The following is a 23,341-nucleotide window of genomic DNA, read 5'->3' as shown; positions in this document are numbered from 1 at the left end:
TAGCAGGAGTTAGGCAGGCAGGCAAGGTATGTGGCAGACTGCAGTGCATGATACAGCACAAGAGGGTCCATTGAACTTCCTGTTAGTATAGGTATTCCACAACATATATATATTGTATATATATATATATATATATATATATATTTACAGTACAGACCAAAAGTTTGGACACACCTTCTCATTTAAAGATTTTTCTGTATTTTCATGACTATGAAAATTGTACATTCACACTGAAGGCATCAAAACTATGAATTAACACATGTGGAATTATGTACTTAACAAAAAAGTGTGAAACAACTGAAAATATATCTTATATTCTAGGTTCTTCAAAGTAGCCACCTTTTGCTTTGATGACTGCTTTGCACACTCTTGGCATTCTCTTGAAGAGCTTCAAGAGGTAGTCACCGGAAATGGTTTTCACTTCACAGGTGTGCCCTATCAGGTTTAGTAAGTGGGATTTCTTGCCTTATAAATGGGGTTTGGACCATCAGTTGTGTTGTGCAGAAGTCTTGTGGATACACAACTGATAGTCCTACTGAATAGACTGTTAGCTGCTTTTTTCTTACCATAATACAAATTCTAAGTAAAGAAAAACGAGTGGCCATCATTACTTTAAGAAATAAAGGTCAGTCAGTCTGAAAAATTGGGCAAACTTTGAAAGCGTCCTCAAGTGCAGTTGCAAAAATCATCAAGCGCCACAAAGAGACTGGCTCATATGAGGACCGCCCCAGGAAAGAAAGACCAAGAGTCACTTCTGCTTCTGAGGATAAGTTTATCCGAGTCACCAGCCTCAGAAATCGCAGGTTAACAGCAGCTCAGATTAGAGACCAGGTCAATGCCACACAGAGTTCTAGCAGCAGACACATCTCTACAACAACTGTTAAGGGGAGACTTTGTGCAGCAGGCCTTCATGGTAAAATAGCTGATAGGAAACCACTACTAAGGACAGGCAACAAGAAGAAGAGACTTATTTGGGCAAAAGAACACAAGGAATGGACATTAGACCAGTGGAAATCTGTGCTTTGGTCTGATGAGTCCAAATTTGAGATCTTTGGTTCCAACCACGGTGTCTTGTGCGACGCAGAAAAGGTGAACGGATGGACTCTACATGCCTGGTTCCCACCGTGAAGCATGGAGGAGGAGGTGTGATGGTATGGGGGTGCTTTGCTGGTGACACTGTTGGGGATTTATTAAAAATTGAACGCATACTGAACCAGCATGGCTACCACAGCATCTTGCAGCGGCATGCTATTCCATCCGGTTTGCGTTTAGTTGGACCATCATTTTTTTTTCAACAGGACAATGACCCCAAACACACCTCCTGCTGTGTAAGGGCTATTTGACCAAGAAGGAGAGTGATGGGGTGCTACGCCAGATGACCTGGCCTCCACAGTCACCAGACCTGAACCCAATCGCGATGGTTTGGGGTGAGCTGGACCGCAGATTGAAGGCAAAAGGGCCAACAAGTGCTAAGCATCTCTGGGAACTCCTTCAAGATTGTTGGAAGACCATTTCCGGTGACTACCTCTTGAAGCTCATCAACAGTGTGCAAAGCAGTCCTCAAAGCAAAAGGTGGCTACTTTGAAGAACCTAGAATATAAGACATATTTTCAGTTGTTTCACACTTTTTAGTTAAGTATATAATTCCACATGTGTTAATTCATAGTTTTGATGCCTTCAGTGTGAATGTACAATTTTCATAGTCATGAAAATACAGAAAAATCTTTAAATGAGAAGGTGTGTCCAAACTTTTGGTCTGTCCTGTATATATATATATATATATATATATATATACATATATATATATAAACATAGATATATATACAGTGCCTACAAGTAGTATTGAACCCCCTGCAGATTTAGCTGGTTTGATAAGATGCAAATAAGTTAGAGCCTTCAAACTGCAAACGAGAGTAGGTTTTGTGAACAGAAGCATAAATCTTACAAACCAAAAAGTTATGTTGCTCAGTTGAATTTTATTAAATTTTAAACATAAAAGTGTGGGTCAATTATTATACAACCCCTATGTTTAATATTTTGTGGAATAACCCTTGTTTGCAATTACAGCTAATAATCGTCTTTTATAAGACCTGATCAGGCCGGCACAGGTCTGTGGAGTTATCTTGGCCCACTCCTCCATGCAGATCTTCTCCAAGTTATCTAAGTTCTTTGGGTGTCTCATGTGGACTTTATTCTTGAGCTCCTTCCACAAGTTTTCAATTGGGTTAAGGTCAGGAGACTGACTAGGCCACTCCAACACCTTGACTTTTTCCCTATTGAACCAGGCCTTGGTTTTCTTGGCTGTGTGCTTTGGGTCGTTGTCTTGTTGGAAGATGAAATTACGACCCATCTTAAGATCCTTGATGGAGGAGCGGAGGTTCTTGGCCAAAATCTCCAGGTAGGCCGTGCTATCCATCTTCCCATGGATGCGGACCAGATGGCCAGGCCCCTTGGCAGAGAAACAGCCCCACAGCATGATGCTGCCACCACCATGCTTGACTGTAGGGATGGTATTCTTGGGGTCGTATGCAGTGCCATCCAGTCTCCAAACGTCACGTGTGTGGTTGGCACCAAAGATCTCGATCTTGGTCTCATCAGACCATAGAACCTTGAACCAGTCTGTCTCAGAGTCCTCCAAGTGATCATGAGCAAACTGTAGACGAGCCTTGACATGACGCTTTGAAAGTAAAGGTACCTTACTGGCTCGTCTGGAACGGAGACCATTGCGGTGGAGTACGTTACTTATGGTATTGACTGAAACCAATGTCCCCACTGCCATGAGATCTTCCCGGAGCTCCTTCCTTGTTGTCCTTGGGTTAGCCTTGACTCTTCGGACAAGCCTGGCCTCGGCACGGGAGGACACTTTCAAAGGCTGTCCTGGCCGTGGAAGGCTAACAGTAGTTCCATAAGCCTTCCACTTACGGATGATGCTCCCAACAGTGGAGACAGGTAGGCCCAACTCCTTGGAAAGGGTTTTGTACCCCTTGCCAGCCTTGTGACCCTCCACGATCTTGTCTCTGATGGCCTTGGAATGCTCCTTTGTCTTTCCCATGTTGACCATGTCTGAGTGCTGTTCACAAGTTTGGGGAGGGTCTTAAATAGTCAGAAAAGGCTGGCAAAAGAGATCTGTAATCCACACATGTGAAGCTCATTATTCTTGGTGCCTGAACTACTTCTTAATACTTTAGGGGGACCAAACAGAATTCTTGTGGTTTGAGGGGTTGAATAATAAATGACACTCTGAATTAACTTTTTACGTTTAAAAAAAAAAAAAAAAAAAAAAATTTGCTGCAGTGCATTTCCCACTTCCAGGCTGATCTACAGTACAAATGTCACAATGCCAAGTTAATTCCGCATGTGTCAACCAGCTAAATCTGCAGGGGGTTGAATACTACTTGTAGGCACTGTATGCACATCTGACCAAACAGTCCTGTAGAAATAGCCTCAGATATCAGGGGCCAGGGCAATTTTTTTTTTCTTAATTCTGGTTATTTGCTTAAAAAGCAATCCAGAGTACACCATTTTTCTGCTCCATTTGCTTAGCACTGCAGAATAAAGCCAGATCTGTTCCATATTTCAGCGACAAAAATCCAGAAATTTGAACTGAACCTGGAAAATATTGGCCTCCTTTTCCATTCTGTTGCAGTGTGTCAGTTAAGCTATTCACACTAGGTGTCTGTGAAGAATAGTATTAGTAAATTACAGGCCTGCTATTTAAAACCGTGGTTCTTTGTCAGACATATCACCTATAAGACTGTTCCAAAATCAGACATTTCTTCCATTTCCATTCTGTTGCAGTGTGTCGGTCAAGCTATTCACACTAGGTCTCTGTGTAGAATAATATTAGTAAATTACAGGCCTGCTATTTAAAATCGTGGTTCTCTGTTAGACCAGAATGAACACTCATCTGTCGCTGGTGATGATACCACCTAGAAGCAGCACCTGTTCCTATTGTAAATGAATTTAACAGCGTTATTAATAGGGAATAGAATAGATTTTAAATGTTTTTGGGCAGCACCAGCAGCATGCAGTATGAGGCAATAATATCTGGTTGGATCGGTGTAATACGCTATCCATAACTCACCCGTAAAAGAATTTCAGATAAGACAGTTAATATTCTAGAATATAGAATCTATTTGAATTGTCATTACCATTATTAAGGAGTGTGTCTCTTATACTATTATTGCATATGCAACAATTTCAAGGGCTGATAAAAATTAGAACGCACTTCAATACACATTTGAAGAGACGTTAAAAAAAATATAAAAACACAGTAGGATCTTTTTTTAGTATAAAAACCAGACTCGCCAATGTAACCTCATTGTAATCACATTGTTCAGCTCCTGCACCTCCTCCTCCATTTTGGCCTCCATCTCTGAAATGACCACATCAGTCTCACAATCTAAAAGCACTGCAGAACTGCCTTGGCCAAGCGGCAACAGGCTGTGCTGAAGATTACATGCTTAATTCTTAGGTGACAAACCGCCCACCGCTGCAGAGTTGTTGAAAGCCGTAACACAGCAGCCTGATATGAGGCTTTCACAGCTGAACATACAGCCAGGCATGGTCGTGTATGACAATGGGCGGAATGTGGTGACGGAGAAATGACAGTCAGAGTAGATATGGTTTCCCTCTATGCCAGTCCTTTCACCGAGCTAAAGAATATGGCTGTTGTGAAATACAACTCTCACTGAGAAGCAGTGTCAGACTGAAAAACATTGGGCCCACCAGATGAATTGATCCCGAGGGCCCAGCTTTCACCCCCGCTCAAGAGCCTCATAGCAGCTGCAAAGTTTGCGCTATCATGAACTCTCCTGATGGAGAAGCCAGGGCCCACCTGAGGATTCTCTGGTGGGACCGTCCAACCTTTCTGAGAAGCAGCCCTGGCTAAGAAAAGTGTGGGAAGGTTTGTGGACACTTTCTGGCTGCTTTTTTACTGAAAGGGAAAGCCACGCAAACACTGGGAGAACATACAATATCCTTGAAGATGTTGTCCTTGCTGGATTTGAACCCAGGATCCCAGCGCTGCAAGGCTTCAGTGCTAACCACTGAGCCACTGTGCTGCCGTTCACCCTCTGATATCTAACAGGCTGGAGAAACTTGCACCTACTGCCACTCTGTATCTTCAGCTCCTTTGTGAGAAACAAATGTATTTGGACAGCCACTCAATCTACCAAATAAAATTCCTGAGAAGGAAATTGGGGATGGCTTTGCTAAAGGTACTGGGGGCAGTGCTAAAACCATGGCATCATACCATAGTTCACTGGAAATATTCGAGGCTGGTAGGAGGCAATCAGATTCCCACAGAAAAATACCAGCAGTAATGTTCTGGGACCCATGCTTGTGGAAGGCGAGGACCACACCGGGAGAAATAGTGGCGGCTGGGGACCGATTATGGAGACTCAGCTGCCGCCATGAGGATGTGTAAAGCTTCTTCCTCCATGAGCCTAAATGGCAACATTTCAAGTGCAAGCAGCTGTCCAAAAATGTGGCAGTTTAGAATTGCTGCCTGTGGGTGGGTGGGTGGCTGACGGCATACTTATGCTTGCATTCCAAGTAACAGAAAACTAATCAGATGGTGGCCTCTACCATCATCACAACCTCACCTCAGCAGTATGAACTCTCCTGATGGAGAAGCCAGGGCCCACCGGAGGATTCTCCGGTTCTCTGGTGGGCCCGTCCAACCCTACCGAGAAGCTACCCTGGCTAAGTAAAGTGTGTGGGAATGTTCCTGGATAATCTATGGCTGCTTTTTTACTGAGGTGGGGAAACACACGCAAACATGGAGAGAACATAGAAAATCCTTGCAGATGTTGTCCTTGGTGGGATTTGAATCCTGAACTCCAGCGGTGCAAGACTTACTTCAGTGCTAACCACTGAGCCACTGTGCTTCGCTCTCTGTTCTCCCTCTGATATCTAACATGCTGGAGAAACTTACACCTACTGCCACTCAGAATCTTCAGCTCCTTTGTGAGAAAGTAATGTATTTGGGCAGAAGAAAATGAAATTGTTGATGGCTTCGCTACTGGTACTGGGGGCACTGCTAATACCATGGCGTCATGCCATAGCTCACTGGAAATATTCCAGGCTGGCTGGAGCCAAGCTGATTCCCATACAAAAGTACCAGCTGCAAGCTAAGGAGATGGTGGCCTCTATCATCATCACGACCTCACCTCGGTACTATGAATTCTCCTGAAAGAGAAGCCAGGGCCCAACAGAGGAGTCTCCAGTTTTCTGGTGGGCCCGTCCAACCCTGGCAAAAACCAGCTCCAGCTAAGAAAAGTCTGTGGGAAGGTTCGCAGATACTCTATGGCTGCTTTTTTACTATGGACTGGCTTCAGCAATCTATAAGATTGCAGTCTATGATCCCTTCACTGGCTCCCCATTGGCCAGAGACTTCAGTTCAAAACCTGTATCTGTGACATGCAAAGCCATCCATAACCAGTCTGCTCCATATATCTGTCTCCCAGTACATACCTGCACGCAACCTCCGATCCTCACAAGATCTCCTTCCCTACTCCCATCTTCTCTCCTCTTCCCACAATTGCATACAAGATTTTGCCCTTGCATCCCTTCTACTCTTGAACTGTGTACCCAAACATATCAGACTCTTGCCTACTGTTGGAGACCCACCTCTTCCGACAAGCCTACAAGCTGCAGTAACCCTTGCTCCACCATACCACTGCATGACCAGCTGTACCCTGACCTAGTGTGTTCTCACCCATCCCTCATAGACTGTTTGTGTGCTCTCACGGGCAGGGTCCTCTCTGCTCTTGTACCAGTCAGTGACTTTTCACACGTAAAGCGCAATGGAATAAATGGCGCTACAATTATAAATAATAATAATTATACTACTTGTACTCTGGGTCAAGTTGATGGCACTGTCCTCACCTCGGCACTATGAACTCTCCTGATGGAGAAGCCAGTGCCCACCGGAGGATTCTCCGGTTCTCTGGTAGGCCCGTCCAACCCTGCCAAGAAGCAGCCCTGGCTAAGAAAAGTGTGCTGGAAGTTTCCTGGACAATCTATGGATCTTTGTGTGGGCCACTCAGTATCTTCAGCTCCTTTTTGAGAAACTAATGTATTTGGGCAGAAAAAAAGGAAATTGTGTTTGGCTTCGCTACTGATAATGGGGCACTGCTAATACCATGGTGTCGTGCCATAGTTCATTGGAAATATTCCAGGCTGGTTGGAGCCAAGCTGATTCCCATAGAAAAGTACCAGCATCAAGCTAAGGAGATGGTGGCCTCTATCATCATCACCACCTCACCTCGGCACTATGAACACTCCTGATGGAGAAGCCAAGGCCTACCGGAGGAGTCTCCAGTTCTCTGGTGGGCCCGTCCAACCCTGCCGAGAAGCAGCCTTGACTAAGAAAAGTGTGTGGGAAGGTTCCCAGACACTCTATGGTTGATGTTTTACTGTGGACTGGCTCCGTATAGTCCCTTGCCATATTCAACTGTCCACGTGTTTGTGGTTAGGCGGTCCTTCCCAGTAAGTGAACTGGGGAAGGCACGGGTAATGTTCTGGCACCCGCACTTTTGGAAGGCGGAGACGATACCGGGAGAAATAGTGGCGGCTGGGGACCAAGTATGGACACCCGGCCGCCGCCGGCATGAGGTTGTGAAAAGCTTCCGCCTCCACAAGCCTAAAAGGCAACATTTCAAGAGCAAGCAGTCCAGAAATGTGGCGGTTTAGTATTGCGGCCTGTGGACGGGTGAGTGGGTGGCTGGCTGTATACTTGCGCTTGTATTCAAAGGACTTTGATAGGGACAACTGAATGCTGAAGGGACAAGGACATGGACGGTGGTGGTTGCAAGTCTGCAATGACAGTTGCAGAGCGGGGGGCATCTTTGCATGCGCCATGGACAGGGGATTGGTGTGCACGCACAACAGCAGATGAGGCAGTGATGTCACCCGCAGACACTGTTTCTTGACCTTGGTGTTTGGCCCAGCTAGTCAGGTGCATTGCTGCCATGTGCCTGATCATGCTGGTAGTGGTCAGGCTGGTTGTTTTGCCACCCCTGCTGATGCTGGCCTGGCAGGTGGTGCAAATGGCCTTTTTGGGGTTATCGGCAGAGTCTTTAGAAAACAACCAGACTCGGTAAGACCTAACAATTGTACTGGCAACTTCCTTCATGTTGGTGTTACGGGAAACCGTTGCCTGCCTTCTTTCTGCTGCCACCACACTGCTTCTTCCTGCCTGTTGGGGTGCTCTGTCTCCCTCCCCCTGCATGCTGCTGTCCTCGCTCTGCATGTCCTCCTGCCAGGTTGGGTCAGTTACTATATCATCCACCACCTCGTCTTCAACTTCCGCATTCTGGTCCTCCTCCTGACTTTCTCGCAATTGTGTCTCATCATCTTCCACCTCTTGGGACACTTTCCCACCGTCGCCTTTGTGTGACTGTGGCTGCTCAAATATTTAGGCCTTGCTACATGCGATCTACTCTTGCCCCGCTTCAAGTGGACCGGGCGAGAGGCCCGAATCTATAAATGGAGGTCAGAAATGGCAGTATTTTCTGAAAACGTATATGTGATCCGTGTGATGGAGAAAACACAGTTTTAAATACCTGGCCTGTAGGTAACTATTTCGAACAGCAATATGGTGTCAATTGCTTCACTGACACAGTGAAACAAATTTTTAATGGAGGCGAGAAATGGCAGTATTTTCTGAAAACGTATATGTGATCCGTGTGACGGAGAAAACAGTTTTAAAAACCTGGCTTGTAGGTAACTATTTTGAACAGCAAACCGGTTGTCAAAAACTTTGCTGACACACTGAAATATTTTTTTTTTAATGGAAGCCAGAAATGGCAGTATTTTCTGAAAACGTATATGTGATCTGTGTGATGGAGAAAATACAGTTTTAAATACCTGGCCTGTAGGTAACTATTTTGAACAGCAATCTGGTGTCAATTGCTTCACTGACACACTGAAACAAATTTTTAATGAAGGTCTGAAGAGGTAGTATTATCTGAAAACGTATATGTGATCCGTCTGACAGAGAAAACACAGTTTTAAATACTTGGCCTGTAGGTAACTATTTTGAACAGCAATCTGGTGGCAATTGCTTCACTGACACACAAACAAATTTTTCATGAAGATCAGAAATTAAAGTATTTTCTGAAAATGTATATGTGATCCGTGTGACGGAGAAAACACAGTTTTAAATACCTTTACTGTAGGTAACTATTTTGAACAGCAATCTGGTGTCAATTGCTTCAATGACACAATGAAACAAATTTTTAATGGAGTTCAGAAATGGAGGTATTTTCTGAAAACATATATGTGATCTGTGTGACGGAGAAAACACAGTTTTAAATACCTGGCCTGTAGGTAACTATTTTAAACAGCAATCTGGTGTCAATTGCTTCCCTGACACACTGAAACAAATTTTTAATGGAGGCCAGAAATGGCAGTATATTCTGAAAACGTATATGTGATCCGTGTGACGGAGAAAACACAGTTTAAATACTTGACCTGTAGGTAACTATTTTGAACAGCAAACCGGTGTCAAAAACTTTGCTGACACACTGAAATTTTTTTTTAATGGAGGCCAGAAATGGCAGTATTTTCTGAAAACGTATATGTGATCCGTGTGACGGAGAAAACACAGTTTTAAATACCTGGCCTGTAGGTAACTATTTTGTACAGCAATCTGGTGTCAATTGCTTCACTGACACACTGAAAGAAATTTTTAATGGAGGCCAGAAATGGCAGTATTTTCTGATAACGTATATGTAATCCGTGTGACGAAGAAAACACAGTTTTAAAAAGCTGGATTTTTAGTGCTGTAGTATGGAAAGGACCTGGCTGTATTCTGCAGTGCGAACAAGCAAATGGCTCAGAAAAACAGTGTTCTCTGGATTGCTTTTTAAGCAAATAATGAGGATTAAGATCCAAAAAAAATATTTCTGGCCGCTGAGACCTGGGCCATTGTCTAGAAGTATATAACAGCAGCAGAAGGCAGAACTGTAATGGAGCCTCTTGTGCTATATGCACTGCAGTCTGCTATATACACTGCCTGCCTATATACACTGCCTGCCTGATATCTCTGCAGATCGATTAGTTTTCAGAAGGACTGTTTGTTGAGATAGATATGTGTGTAACAGGTCTGGGAGGTGGAACCTCTGAGCTGCAATACAAAGGGGAAGTCCTTGTAAGGAAGCGGGTGACTCCCAGGGAAGGCAAGCAGGTAGTCACAGCAAGTGACGGGGACAGTCTCTGGGTAAGCGGGCAGGTGGTCACGGCAGGTGACGGGGACAGTCTCTGGGTAGACAGGCAGGTGGTCACGGCAAGTGACGGGGACAGTCTCTGGGTAGACAGGCAGGTGGTCACGGCAAGTGACGGGGACAGTCTCTGGCTAGACAGGCAGGTGGTCACGGCAAGTGACGGGGACAGTCTCTGGGTAGACAGACGAGGCGGATACCTGACAGGTAACTGGCGGGCGCTCCCAAGTGAGCGGGCTGATGGAGACAGCAGGTAACAGGCAGGTAACTGGTGGACGCTCCCAGTTGAGCGGTCTGACAGACGAGGCGGGGGACAGGCAGGTAACTGGTGGATGCTCCCAGGTGAGCGGTCTGGCAGACAAGGCAGGTAACAGGCAGGTAACTGGTGGACGCTCCCAGGTGAGCGGTCTGACAGACGAGGCAGGTAACAGGCAGGTAACTGAAGGACGCTCCCAGGTGAGCGGTCTGACAGATGAGGCAGGTAACAGGCAGGTAACTGAAAGACACTCCCAGGTGAGCGGTCAGACAGACAAGGCAGTTAACAGGCAGATAACTGATGGATAGCAGGCTGGCAGGCAGGACGAGAAGTCAGGCTAGCAGCGGGACCTGAGGGCTGAAGCACAGGAAGTTACAGTGCAAACAACTTTGCTCGGGCACCTCCATTTTGGAGGAGGTGCCTTATATATGGGAGCTCCACCGGCAATTGGCCGGGGACTCCTTAGGATGGTCGCGCGCGGCCCCTTTAAGAGAGAGGAAGCGCGCGCGCGCCCTAAGCACAGTGCCCGGGAAGCAGCGAGCGCTACCAGCGGCGCGGGCAGAGGACGCCGAGGATGGAGCAGGGAGGTGAGGGGAACGGAGTCTCTGCCTAGCAGGAGGCAGGGACGCCGACGCTACATTACCCCCCCCTTTAGGCCCCCCTTTTTTAGGCCGGAGAGAAATTTATCAAGGATGAGCGGAGCATGGATGTTCTCCCGGGGCTCCCACGTTCTCTCCTCAGGACCAAACCTCTTCCAATCCACTAGAAAAAAGGTCTTTCCTCTTACCCTTTTGGTGGCCAGAATGCTCTCTACCTCAAACTCATCTTCAGCGGAGACCGGAGCAGGAGGCGTACCTGTAGACTTGGAAAAAGAGTTAAGTACCACGGGTTTGAGGAGAGATACATGGAAGGAGTTGGGAATCCGCAAGTTGGCCGGGAGTTTCAATTTATAGGCCACCAGGTTGATTTGTTTGATAACTTCCAGTGGGCCGATGAACCGAGGCCCTAACTTGTAGGAAGGAATCTTGAGCCGGACATATTTGGACGAGAGCCAGACTTTATCTCCAGGACGGAATTGGGGCGGATCAAGACGTCTTTTGTCAGCCTATTTCTTCATCCGCTCGGAGGACTGAAGAAGTGCGGATCTGGTACTCTCCCAAATGGAGGAGAATTCGCTAACAAGAGAGGGGAAACGGGATCCGAGGATGTTGACTGTAGACAATAAAAAACGGGGATTTGGAGGAAGACTCGCTCTCGTGATTATTATAGGAAGATTCGGCCCACGGTAAAAGATCCACCCAGTCGGAATGGTGGGCATTAACAAAGTGCCGGAGGTAACTGGTTAAAATTTGGTTGATCCGCTCTACTTGACCATTGGACTGTGGGTGATAAGCAGAGAAGTCCAAGGTGACCCCCAGAAGTTTACACATGGCTCTCCAGAAGCGAGAGGTGAACTGAACTCCTCGGTCGGATACGATGTGGAGAGGGAGACGGAAAATGTGATGGATAAAGTCTTTAGCCAATTCAGATGCAGATGGAAGACCCGGCAGGGGAATGAAGTGAGCCATCTTAGAGAAGCGGTCAGCGACCACCCAAATGACCGTACAACCAGCAGAGATAGGGAGTCCGTTATAAAGTCCATGGCTATATGCTGCCACGGGGAAGCAGGTATGGGAAGAGGCAGAAGGCGACCGGCTGGCAGATGTCTCGGAACCTTGCTGCGGGCGCAGGATGCACAGGCTGAGACAAAGTCTATTACGTCCTTGTGCAGGGTAGGCCACCAGTAATGCCGGGTAATAAGCAGGAGGGTATTTTTCTGGCCAGTATGGCCAGCTAGCTTAGATGAATGTCCCCAGTGTAGGACTTTCTCACGATCAGGTACTGTTACCAACGTCTTACCGGGTGGAAGACGATTTAGATCCACGGGAGCTACCAGCATTACCTTGGCGGGGTCGATGATGTGCTTTGGCTCCTCCTCTAGATCGGAGAACAAAAAGGATCGGGACAAGGCATCAGCTTTGATATTTTTGTCTGCCGGGCGAAAATGAAGAATGAAATCAAAGCAGGCGAAGAACAAGGACCACCGGGCTTGGCGCGGGTTAAGTCTTTGGGCACTCTGGAGATAAGCCAAGTTTTTGTGATCCGTGTAGATTATTACCGGGTGAAGAGCCCCCTCGAGCAGGTAACGCCACTCCTCCAGTGCCAACTTAATGGCTAACAATTCTCGGTCTCCTATAGAATAATTTCGCTCAGATGAGGAGAAGAGTTTGAAGAAGAAGCCGCAGGTTACCATTGTTCCGGATGACGACTTTTGGGTGAGCACCGCTCCGGCTCCGGAGGAGGAAGAATCTACTTCTAAGAAGAATTGTTTGTTGCTGTCCGGACGGTGCAGCACAGGAGCAGAGGAGAAAGCTTGTTTCAAAGACAGGAAGGCCTCCTCTGCCTCGGGCGGCCATTCTTTGGGATTAGCGCCCTTACGGGTGAGCGCAGAGATAGGGGCAGTCCGGGAAGAGAAGTGTGGAATGAAGAGGCGGTAGTAGTTGGCGAATCCCAGGAACTGCTGGATAGCCTTCAACCCCTCCGGCCGAGGCCACTTCCGGATGGCAGAAAGTTTCTCAGGATCCATTCGTAGACCGGTCAGAGAGATGATGTAGCCCAGAAATGGAAGCGAGGTCTGCTCAAAGAGGCACTTCTCAAATTTTGCGTAGAGGTGGTTTTGCCTGAGCCTGAGCAGGACCTGCCGAACGTCCCTCCGGTGTGTGGGAAGATCCGGAGAGAACACCAAGATGTCGTCCAGGTATACCACCACGCAGGAGTAGAGAAGGTCACGGAAGATATCATTGACCAACTCTTGAAAGACGGCGGGAGCATTACAGAGACCGAAGGGCATTACGAGGTATTCATAGTGGCCGTCCCGGGTGTTGAATGCCGTCTTCCATTCATCCCCCTGACGGATACGAACCAGGTTATAGGCCCCACGGAGATCCAGCTTGGTGAAGATTCTAGCACCCCTCAGACGGTCAAATAATTTGGGAATGAGCGAAAGGGGGTATTTATTCTTTACCGTGATCTGGTTAAGGCCTCTATAGTCTATGCAGGGACGGAGTGAGCCGTCCTTCTTTTTAACGAAGAAGAAGCCTGCTCCCACCGGGGAGGTAGATTTCCGGATAAATCCCCGGGCCAGGTTCTCCTCGATATATTCAGACATGGACTGGGTCTCAGCAGCGGACAAAGGGTAGATACGCCCTCGGGGCGGAGTAGCGCCAGGTACCAAGTCAATAGGGCAATCGTATGGTCTATGAGGAGGTAATGTCTCTGCTTCCTTTTTATTAAAGACATCAGACCAATAGGGTACCGGCAGGCCGGGTAGATTGGCTGGGGGAGGAGAAGGACGGGCAGGACGAACGAGAACTAAACAAGTCTTATGGCAGTCCTGTCCCCAGCGAAGGACTTCTCCGGTCTGCCAATCAAGCACAGGTGCATGTCTCTGGAGCCAAGGAAGGCCAAGCAAAAGGGCATGAGAGAGTCCAGGTAGAACATGGAAGAAGATGCTCTCAGAGTGCAGTATTCCCACCTGCAGAGTTATGGGTTCGGTGATAAGTTGGATGGGATGCTTTAAGAGACCCCCGTCCACGGAGGCGACAGATAAGGGTTCGGACAGAGGTTTGGTGGGAATGCGGTATTTCTCTACCAGGGACTGAGAAATGAGATTTCCGGCAGCTCCAGAATCAAGTTGAGCTAGTTCAAAGTAAGGCCAAGCAAAAGGGCATGAGAGAGTCCAGGTAGAACATGGAAGAAGATGCTCTCAGAGTGCAGCATTCCCACCTGCAGAGTTACGGATTCGGTGATGAGTTGGATGGGACGTGGTAAGAGGCCCCCATCCACAGCAGCGACAGATAATGGTATAGCCAGAGGTTTGGTGGGAATGCGGTATTTTTCTACCAGGGCCTGTGAAATAAGATTCCCGGCAGCTCCAGAGTCAAGTTGGGCTAGTTCAAAATAACGGTTCTCCCCGCAGATGATAGAGACCAACAGCATCAGAGATGGAGAGGGTTTATTCTTGTCTAGGATGACCTCTCTGAGCGATCCTAGACACAGGCGTTTCCCGACCTCTCCGGGCAGGAACGGATCCAGTGCTCCTTACTGCCACAGTAGAAGCAGCTCCCCTCGGCACGGCGTGACTCTTGACGGGTTTTGACCATCTTGGTCTGGTCGACCTGCATAGGCTCGGGTGAGTGTGCCTGGGGAGTAACAGAGGAAGTGACGGGATTCTGGAAGGTAGGAGCAAGGCGAGGAAACCTCCTCTCACGGGCAACCTCTTTGGTACACTCCTGGAACCGGATGTCAATCCGGGTGGCAAGTGTTATTAAGTCATCGAGAGTGGTAGGAATGTCCCGACCGGCAAGTTCATCTTTAATCCGACCGGATAGACGTTCCTAGAAGACGGACACCAGGGCGTCGTTATCCCAAGCAAGCTCCGAAGCAAGGGTACGGAACCGTATGGCATATTGGCCCACGGTGAGACTCCCTTGACGGAGATGTAGCAGAGATGAGGCGGATGAGGTCTTTCGTCCTGGTTCGTCGAAGACTTTCCGGAAGGCCGTGAGAAAGGCTGGCAGGTTGGACACCAGGGGGTCTCCTCTCTCCCATAGAGGATTTAGCCAAGCCAGCGCTTCCCCCCGTGAGATGGGACATGATGAAGGCCACTTTGGCTCGGTCGGTGGAAAACTGGTGTGCCAAAAGTTCGAAGTGCAGGGTGCACTGGTTAATGAAGCCCCGTGCCTGACCGGGATCTCCACCAAAACGAGGCGGGGCGGAAAGACGGGGACCGGGAAGGGATGCCATGGTATTGATGGGCAGCGGCGCTGCCAGGGTAGTAGTTGTGCGAGTAGAAGCAGCTCCCGACGAGGCAGTCAGTGTGTCCAGGCGGGAGTGAACACTAAACAGGTGGCCCAAGATGGAGTCCTGTTGGGACGTCTGGCGGGAAAGTTCATGACATAGGTCAGAGAGCGAGGGAGCTTGGGTGCCACCGGGTTCCATGGCCCGATCAAACTGTAACGGGTCTGGGAGGTGGAACCTCTGAGCTGCAATACAAAGGGGAAGTCTTTGTAAGGAAGCGGGTGACTCCCAGGGAAGGCAAGCAGGTGGTCACAGCAAGTGACGGGGACAGTCTCTGGGTAAGCGGGCAGGTGGTCACGGCAGGTGACGGGGACAGTCTCTGGGTAGACAGGCAGGTGGTCACGGCAAGTGACGGGGACAGTCTCTGGCTAGACAGGCAGGTGGTCACGGCAAGTGACGGGGACAATCTCTGGGTAGACAGGCAGGTGGTCACGGCAAGTGACGGGGACAGTCTCTGGGCAGACAGGCAGGTGGTCATGGCAAGTTATGGGGACAGTCTCTGGGTTGACAGACGAGGCGGATACCTGACAGGTAACTGGCGGGCGCTCCCAGGTGAGCGGTCTGACAGACGAGGCAGGGGACAGGCAGGTAACTGGTGGACGCTCCCAGGTGAGCGGTCTGACAGACGAGGCAGGTAAGAGGCAGGTAACAGGCAGGTAACTGAAGGACGCTCCCAGGTGAGCGGTCTGACAGACGAGGCAGATAACAGGCAAGTAACTGATGGATAACAGGCTGGCAGGCAGGACGAGAAGTCAGGCTAGCAGCGGGACCTGATGGCTGAAGCACAGGAAGTCACAGTGCAAACAACTTTGCTCGGGCACCTCCATTTTGGAGGAGGTGCCTTATATATGGGAGCTCCACCGGCAATTGGCCGGGGACTCCTTAGGATGGCGCGCGCGGCCCCTTTAAGAGAGAGGAAGCGCGCGCACCCTAAGCACAGTGCCCAGGAAGCAGCGAGCGCTACTAGCAGGGTGGGCAGAGGACGCCAAGGATGGAGCAGGGAGGTGAGGGGAACGGCGTCTCTGCCTAGCAGGAGGCAGGGACGCCGACGCTGCAGTGTGTATCTAATATACTGTAGTTTGGTACACCTACACTAACTAGAAACAAGCAAATCTCTCCCTAGCTCAGCAGCAGCTCTCCCTACACTGCCTGATTCTGGAGTGACTGTGACGAGCATGGCGGCGCCAGGTGTGACATAGACCTGATGATGCGGTGCGGCCAGCCAATCACTGTAATGCCACAACCAACATGGCTATGGCATTACAGTGAGTGGCAGGCAATCCCTGCATGTTCATTGGCTCTCTGAAGAGCGCCAAACATGCAGGGAGGAGACCCGAGCTCCCGCCGAGCAACCCTGGAAATACTCGGTGAGCGCCGCACATGTCGAGCAGTGAGATGCTCGGGCAAGCACCGAGCAGTAGCGAACATGCTCGCTCATCTCTACTGATTACACATCCGAACCATACACATAAAAACCAAAATCATAACAAAGCGTCAACCACTTCTGCCATGAATTACTATAATCTAACCAGGTTTTGCTGGACACAGACTTCTGTATAAATTTAAAACGATGCCCTGATCAGGTCCCATAAATGCCAGGGGCATTTGATTCCTTCTCGGTCCGCTCCTGGCACCAACTGTTGAAAATGTTTCCATTTAAGTTGGAATAAACAGCCAGGAATATATTTTACTTTTAACCAAATAACAAACTCAAGGCAGCATAATAGTAGGTGTCTGAGAAGATTATATAACTAATAATCAATATAATAATCAGAATAAATAATCAATAATCAAAAAACATAGCACTTTTGCAGTTTAAATAATTGATGACAAAAACAACACCGATATTGTCAGAATGCAAGCAAATCATATTGATCTAAAAAAATTGACCCCACAGCTGCCACTGCCAGAAAAAGTTCTAATAAAACTAAATTACTTAAAATTTGTTTTTGCCACAAAGCAATCGGCCACGATGCTGCGGACCAGTGACCTGCCAATAACAACCAAAACTCTGTATACAAGGATAATGAAACAGTGGGAATAAATTCATCCTGAATTATACTACGGCCCTTAAATCCCCTTAAGAAAGAGAACCACATACAAACTACCTCTTTAAATCCTTAATTAGCCTAATGTGAGATCTGTGGGATATCAGACCCCTGGTTGCAAATATAAACACTTAAAATTATATCAATGGGTACATTTTTTTCTAAGTGCAAAAGCAGAATTACCTAGAAAAGATTGCCAAACTTTTAACACAACTTTTTTAAATCTTAACAGCAAGCAATGCTTTCTACTATTACCTCGATTTTATCTCTAGATAGCCTGACCCCTAACACCAAGCTATCAAATTCAATACAGAGAATGTCCAATGAGCATGACGGAAAAACAAACTTTTTTTGGCTAGTGAGGAAACCAAAAATTTCAGTTATAGAAATAAATTTTTGCAACAACCTATAACACACTGGGGATTCAGGCGGATCTAGAAATTAAAAATTCATCCAGAAGGGGAACCATACCACTTACAACCTCACCCACTGCTGCCACCCATTGGGGAAAAGACGATACTACCTCAAAATGATAACAAGACAATGTATCCAAGGGGTAATGTTTCTAGTTGCAGAGAGTGACATGTTAAGCATGTAAAGGTGAGGAGACTTTTAAGCCACAATGCTCCTCTGGGACTAGAACACTAGTGCCACCTATAGGAAGTAGCAATTCTAAAAGTCAATATCCACTCTCTAACGAGCCTTGTCACATGACTTAGGATAAAAGCCAGAACTAGAATCTCAATTTGCAGACACTGTGTTTCGGGGTACTGCCTCTCATCAGTGCAAAGTGAGAGATCTAGTTTGGCTGGGTGATTATTGATATCATTAATACAACCAGGGGCAAGCCCTGAAGTTATCTCACCCTATCCTGTGTTGTCCTCTCATCCTGATGGTGCGGCAGCCCCTTCTGGAACTTGGTCAGCAGTCCTGAGGCATGACTCAGGTCAGAGCCAACCTGCCCTGTGGCAGCATGGTGACCAGGGCCCCCTACAGGATACGAGCCTCTTCTATGTTGTGCTCCATCTTCTTCCCCACTCCTGGACATGTATTCCAGGCTGGACCTTCGCTCACCAAAGCTCCCAGGTCCAGCCTGGACTCTCTTCTGGCCTCCGGCAGCGATCCAGCATCCCATTACCTTGTCATCGGCTTCCTCTCACCGGGCTTGGGGAATGGTGGCATCAGGGGGAGGGACTTCTGCCCGATGTTAGGTGGCTGTGTGTCACTTCCGGGCTGGGTGTCACTTCAGGGCTTTGCGTGGATGCTGACATCCTCTACGGCACTGCTTCTCTTCTACAGAGATGCTTCTAACGCAAGGGGGAGGAATAGGATGTCGGAGGTCTCCTCACTCTGCCTGCAGGACATCCATTGGAGGCACTTGCTTCATCTTGGTACTGGGTGTCATCAGGGCTGGAACCAGGCAGCAGCCCTCTGGGGTCATCTGTCATGGTGGGCATCAGCAGGGTCTCCAGACAGCGTCTCAGCCACTCTTTTCATCCAGGCTCATTTGCTCTCTCCATCAGCTGGTTCAGCAGCATGTCCATCCTGATCTTCAACCTTCAGGTTAGCAATGCTCCATCACTGGCCATCAGAGGGGGTTCAATAGGACGGACCACTGCCTCCTTCCAGCTAATCAACCAATCCTGGAATTCCTGGTTTTTGGTGGAAAAATCCTCCAGGTGCTTCTTAATTGCCCAGCGACTAGATAGCCCACTAAACTCAGCAGGGTTAACCCTTGAAGAACACAGAAACACAGTGTTAGTCACACTAAACTTTAACCTTTTAATCATCAAATGCCTTATAATCCCATGTGCCCTCTTAGTTTATTACATGGGGGCCAACATTCCTATAGCACCCCCTACCATCTGCAAGGTGATGCCCTAGGCAGGTGCCAACCCTCGTCCCAGACCTGCATCCATTAAATGGTTTTAAAAACTGGAAAAAAAATCTTTGTTGGAAAAGAGAAAAATATAATTCTGACATGGATTGAACATGAGACCCTCCGATCACTGATGGAATACCCTGGAGTAGTGATGCTGACGGCAATTTATTAGACTCTGCCTCTGTTTAATAGGTAAGATGGCGGCTCTGGGGTCATCAGTAGGAACGTTTCTGCCAGGACAACGTAGCCGCACATTGTGACTGATTCATCAGGGTAGAAGTCACCTCCTCTGAATAACTTCTTATTACTTATACAAGTATTAATTTCATATTGCAGCGGCCGTGTGTGCAAATAGGTTGTGAAGTGAATGTTTATTTAGCTCCGTCTGTACAGAGAAAGAGCTAAACTCCATGATAATAACCTGCGACCACAGAAACGTTAGGAAATTATTCCACAACTCTTTTCTTTCTTAGATTTCATACAAGTGACATTAATTCTCATCTAGGAGGAGACGCCGCCGAGCTCCGGTCTTTATTACACTCCAGTAACCGTCACATTATAACCACAGAATTTACATGTCCCCAGTATTTCCATACACAGTCTCTGGGGGTCTCTGTATCCCCCCTGTCACTCTCTATATAGATCTCATTGTACAGATTGTCTCATCTTATAGTTTCTATCTGACGGTCCAGACACATCAGGCTGGTTTCTCGCAGTTATCTGCTGGCTGTGATCTTCATTTCTATTCAGGGTGAGAGATTCGGATCCTTCCATGATTGTGTGTAGAGAAATCTCTACAGTGGATCCATCATCAGATCAGGATTTCTAGGAAGATCCCGACATTTATCAGTAATGAATATGTCTCTTCTAATCCTCAGGATCCTGTGGAGAGATTGTGATGACCCAGACTCCAGATTATATCTCTGTGTCCCCCGGAGATACAATCACCATCTCATGTACGGCCAGTACTGGTATAGGTAACTGGTTACACTGGTACCAACAGAAATCAGGAGAACAACCAAAGCTTCTTATCTATAGTGCAACCACCCGAGATACAGGGGTCCCAGACCGCTTCTCTGGTGTTAGTGATGAATATTTTTATACTCATTACCAACTAACAATCAGAGGAGCGACAGAGAATGATGCAGCAGATTATTACTGTCAGCAGTATGATGAGTATCCTCTCACACAGTGATACAGAGCCGTACAAAAACCTCCGTCCTCATCCCCCATGATGTCGCTGTATTACAATGTTGTGTAGATGAAGGTGCAGAGAATTAGCAGAGCGCTCAGGGATTATTTCTGTCTTCTCTTCTTCCTCTGGGAATAGATTATTTCTGTACAGATCTCTGTCTGATGAACCTCAGTTCCTCTCATACAGAACATAGCACAGACCCTTGTTCTCTGGGTGAGGGGCACATTACTGTACCTGGATATTATAATACGATTTCCCATCTGCTTATAACATTTTCCTCTAATTGTACCCTTACGCTCCTATATTCTGGCAAATCCTCTATCCTCCTGACTATGAATGTGAATTGTAGAATATTTTATTACATTTTCTATCCACATTACATCCATTATTAATGTGGATTCTGCACTGAAGATCCGAGGATTACGTAATTATATACAGGGTTTATAAAATAGAAAAATCCTCAGGAAAGAGGAGAAAATAAAGCTATAAATCCCGGTGATGGCGCCCTCTTGTGGTACAGTAATAGTTATTCCCCTCAGTACAGCGCGGTACATGCACATGTGAACAATCCAGCATGGCGTCGTATAGAGATAACCCCTTACTGTCAGTCACACATTTCGGGGTCTTCACTCTCCTCCTTCTTCCCATCAATATGGCATGCAGAACTCACACAAATCATCTATGAATCTGGCGCATGAAACAGTTCACAGTTCACCAGAAATAAAGCGCAAATTTTACCATTCCACCTATTATTAGAGCTCGCTATATGGCAATTCTGGCAAATGCCAGATGGGCCAGTCCAGGCGTGAGCCGCATCAGCCCACAACACTTAAAGAGGTTTTCCAATTTTGGCACGAAAGTCTGCAGACACTCTAGATATGTGTATGTCTGGATTCACCGGAGCCGGCAGAGGTCGATCATGTGACCATATGTGATACCCTTTCTGAGGAAGCTCGAAAGCGAAACGCGCATCAGAGGGTTCAATCTGGTAACTATAAAGTGTCTATTTGTCCTTTGAAGTGTTTGTTTATATCCCTTTGTGTGGATTCTTGGATATCCGGATGTCTGGTTTTGCGACTGCTCCTTTAGCTTATGATACGCCTCTGCACTATCACTTTGTTTAAACATTAGATTACTTTATTTGGAGCGGTGCATCTCCTGACACCTGGATGCCAACTATAATCAAATTATGGTATATATTTATTTATCATGCATGGTATTAACTAACTGTATATAATCTAAACATAAATCTGTTTAATGAATTCTTGCATCTGAATTTATACTAACATCCTTCCACTAGGTGAAGACATTACACAATTTATGGTTTGAATCATTTTATAGATGTGAATTCAGTCACCAATGGTAAACCTTTCTCCATATGCATTTTTATTATCCTTATACTTTCAGATGAATCCATACATATAAACTATTTTTGGTTTAGGTAGTCAACACTTTTTTGGACACACACAATTTATTTATACCTACCTGTGATTATTCTGTGCAGTACGCCTCCTTTCATCTGATTTTATGTATTGATGTAATATTTGTTGTTTAAAATTGTTTCAATAATGATGACTACAGAGACCCCAAGCGAAACACCAGATGCCTCCCTCCTCACCAATACCCTGTAAAACAAATAAAGACACTGACACAAATTGATGGGTGAAGGTCAGTCACAGCTTTACTTAATTAATATATACAGTATATATATTTTATAGTATAACAATAACAAAGAAGGCATTTAAAACTTTTGAAGACCTGGCCTGGTAGCCAAATGCCCTGTAGCACTTCAACAGGCAAGTCAGGCTAAGTAGTCAAAACATTCAGGTGCTTCCTTTATTTAATTAAACAGCCAAGGAGGGTCCTGTGTAATCGTACACAGGACTCCGACCCCCTCCGAACAGAAACAATGCTTTCTCAACACCATCTTAAATGCCAGATACGAACAAACTTGAATTTATGAACATTTATAGTACGCCGGATCCACTCCACCGACATACCATCCTGAGCCTCCTGCCATACAGCTTGGAGAGCTAACTCAGACCAAACCAGGAGAAATTCAGGGAGGAAACTGAGGAAACTATCCAGGTCCGGTCTCATCATTGTTATCAATTCGGTCACTTTGTAGGAACAAAGGTTGTTGTCACCCATATGTAAAACCAATATCACTGGACAAGTAACATCTCTCCCAATATTGCCTTAAGGCCATTGCAAACCTCTGGTGACTCACTGTTTCACTTCAATGGCCCAAAAACCCAGATTTCGACTGCCTGGGTGACTTTCAGCCCACTGTGCTGCCCCGAATATACAAGAATAACCTAACCACCACACAAATGGCCTGACAGAACCTGAAAAACCAAAAAGAAGAAAAATAAAATTGACAAATCAAGTCTGATATATCTTACCAAACAATCCGAACACCACCTCCAAATCCTTTGAACCTCTGCCTTGGACAAACCCGCCCTGGAGGCCTCAGTATAAACCCCAATTTGAGAAGAATGTGTCTCGCATTCCTCTGACTGATCTCCCGCAGCCTCTAAGCACCTACGAAACATTAAATGAATTTGAAATTTGTTAAGGGAGATCCATCCGTATGTGACAAGAAAAATTTACCCCCACACCTACAACCTAAATATTTGTAAAGTAATTAAACTGTGCAAACCAAACTCGAAACAGAGTGTAAGAGAACCCAAATGCCCCTGCTGCTGGGTCTACTTTGATTTGCGGACACAGAAATGTTTTGTATTATCCCCAAGAGCCATGTAGTCAAATAGTAAGACCCCCACTGACCTGTTTTTGAAGTTGGAATCAATTCACTAATGATCGAGGCGC

General features: G+C 46.8%; 1 long non-coding RNA gene across 1 annotated transcript in view; it reads right to left on the bottom strand.

Annotated features, from left to right (window-relative positions):
* Nucleotides 1-23,048, bottom strand: part of LOC141173154 (uncharacterized) — a 30,973-nt gene extending 7,925 nt beyond the window's left edge. Inside the window, exons 1-2 of the long non-coding RNA XR_012252599.1 lie at nt 22,915-23,048; nt 21,995-22,134 (exon numbers count right to left, since the gene is read on the bottom strand). This is a non-coding gene — a long non-coding RNA (uncharacterized lncRNA). The remainder of the gene's footprint in view (nt 1-21,994; nt 22,135-22,914) is intronic.
* Between the last annotated feature and the right edge of the window lie 293 nt (nt 23,049-23,341).

The sequence above is a fragment of the Phyllobates terribilis genome, unplaced genomic scaffold (genome assembly GCF_046119375.1).
Source record: "Phyllobates terribilis strain yellow unplaced genomic scaffold, ASM4611937v1 Scaffold_1__5_contigs__length_1240528914, whole genome shotgun sequence".
Lineage (NCBI taxonomy): Eukaryota > Metazoa > Chordata > Amphibia > Anura > Dendrobatidae > Phyllobates > Phyllobates terribilis.
This window is presented reverse-complemented; position numbering and strand designations above follow the sequence as displayed.